The 2,370-nt window shown below is 56.2% G+C and overlaps 1 long non-coding RNA gene across 1 annotated transcript; it reads left to right on the top strand.

The window, feature by feature from the left end:
* On the top strand, positions 1-2,074 carry LOC136304459 (uncharacterized). Its single transcript, XR_010724600.1, has 4 exons — positions 1-172; positions 307-458; positions 1,030-1,165; positions 1,977-2,074. It is a non-coding gene; the product is annotated as an uncharacterized lncRNA (long non-coding RNA).
* Positions 2,075-2,370: the final 296 nt, after the last annotated feature.

Genomic DNA, 2,370 nt, shown 5'->3' on the forward strand with positions numbered 1-2,370 from the left:
AGGATATACTGAGCCTGAGAGGGATCCTAAAATCTGACTCTCAAGCAGACGGACCGTTTGAGAATCGAACTCAGCACCTTGGCATTACCCGGACTCTGCTCCAAGCAGCTGAACCAATCTCTGCATTATGGGGATGGACCTCCATAGGATGGCAACGCTTGGCCCCACTAAGGTAAGTGCAGTGCCGCCTTCTCTGCCAAAGCTGCTTCACACACCAGCCCCTGGAATGGCTCGAGGGCAGAACTGGCTGGCAGGTCACGACAGCACAAAGCTCTTCCAGTGACGCTGATTTCCTGTCCTTTCCAGGATTTACTCAACAGCTGCCGTAAAAGTACTTACACAAAGTCTCTTTCTGGGCGGAAAAGAGCAGGACAAGTCCTGAGGCTTCCCTTCTTCCACGGCCAAAGTTCTGGAGAGAGGCAGGGCCGGTCCCACCCGCACAGGGGCGTTTCCTGCAGGTGAGTGTTGCCGGGCCAAACTGATGGCAGCTGCTGAGGCCGGGGCTGCTTTTCTGGCCGGAGGCCTCGGTGCCCCCCCGTGCCGCCTGCAGTGTCCCTCGGGGTTTCCTGCAGGTGTCCCGGGTGCCCGGAGGCGCAGGGAGGAAGGAGGCCGGCAGCCCCAGCGGGGCCAGCAGCCCTGGGATGATGTGCAGGGGAGGAGCTGTGCCTGCGGGGCCCCGCCCGTGGCAGCGGCGGCCAAACGCAGGGCCCGGGGCCGGGCTCGGGGCTGGCACGGACACGGCCCCGGGGCTGCCGCGGCTCCTCGGCCAGGGGCTGCTCCCGCCGGGCACGGGGAGATGCTGCAGCCCGGACAGAGGCACCCACAGCCCAAGAGCTCCCCAGGGAACAGCTGGCATTGCCCGGGAACGGCGGCTCGGGCTGTCTGCAGAGGGGCTCAGACAGCAATTCCCACCTCCCGGAGCTCCCACACAGTTGCCAGGGATGTCCTGGCCACCCCAAATCCCCTCCCTTTCAGCCTGAGGACATCACCCATCGGCAGCATTAAAGCCAAGGTGCTCCTCCCTCACAGAAATTAAATCCAGAGCAACGGCCCTCGGAGATGCCTCAAAATCAAAGGTTTGAGTGGGATGGAGTTTCGTTTGGATGAAGTCTGGACTTTTCCAGGGAGCCAGCCGGAGTGCAGAAGTGATGGAAAGCTTTTGCAGGTGGGTCCCACTGGAGGTGTGCTGAAGGCAGGGATGGGCATCCCTTGCCTGAGGGAAAGGCACTTGCAGAGGCCACTGCTGGGGCTCGGAAAGGAGCTGAGCTCCTGCAGGGAGCTGTGTCCTCCCGAGGGCACAGGGGCTGCCTCAGCACAGGCCGGCCAGTGCCTTCTCCTGCTCTGAAACATCACCTGGAGCCCGAGCTCAGGGGGTGGCTGAATTCCAGGGAAATCTGACAGGTGACCCCCAGGGGATGAGGGTTAGAATTAACCAAATCTATGGAATAGAAACCTATCCTGTCCCCATCCTGCTGAGCTTCCTTGGAAGCTCTGCTAGTTCCTGACACATCTGGCATTCAAGCAGCAGCTCTGCGTGGGAATATCCATGCTCTGTGAGGCACTGTGAGGTTATTGCAGCAGGAACTGAGCAGGGAATTCGGGGCCGTGGGTATAATTCATCTAAACTAGCAAAGGTGACAGTGAACCCCAAATCTGGGCACCACACAGAGAACAATCTTTGTGCTGCCCTGTCAGCTCAAGCCCCTGGGCTGGGAAGTTTTGGGAGTCAAACATATGGAATGATAAAAGTCACAGCAACTGGTGTCACCCCGAGGGACAGTCCAAGTCCCAGACAATTCCTCTGCAGTCCCCTGGGGGGGAAAACACCCTCTGTCTGCCAGGAGCCCTGACTCTGTTTCTCCTATCAGCTGTGTTGGGCTTTAAGAACTTGAAATAACTTTGAAGCCAAAGAAATCACCTTTTCCTTCTGGTTTGATTGTGTTTTTTTGTTGTTTTTTTTTTTTTTTTTCTTTCAGGTGCTGGACTTGCTTCTGTGGATGTGTGCTGAGCTCTGGCTGCAGGGGACTGTCAGGCCTGAATGGCTGTGAGTTTGTGTTCTTCTCGCTGGGGAAGCAGAAATAATTATTAATTAGATTGCAGAAATGTTTTCAGAAACCTTTCCCCTTTCCTGCCCTTTGCTGGTGGATCTTCTCTTTCTGCCTTTGACTTTACAAAGCTGTTCCCTGATGTCAATTCCCCTGCCTGAATTCCTTGCAGCTCCTAGCTGGGAAAAACTGGGATGATGTCCTAGGGATGTTCTTAGGGGAGGACAGAGGTGAGATTTTTGCCTGTATTTTTCTAATATTTTCTAAAATTTCAGGGAGCTGCTCCTGCTCCTGCCCCTAATCCTGCTGCTGCTGCACAAGTGGA

The sequence above is a fragment of the Chamaea fasciata genome, unplaced genomic scaffold, assembly GCF_029207755.1.
Source record: "Chamaea fasciata isolate MVZ Bird 193981 ecotype frontalis unplaced genomic scaffold, bChaFas1.0.hap1 SCAF_94, whole genome shotgun sequence".
NCBI lineage: Eukaryota > Metazoa > Chordata > Aves > Passeriformes > Sylviidae > Chamaea > Chamaea fasciata.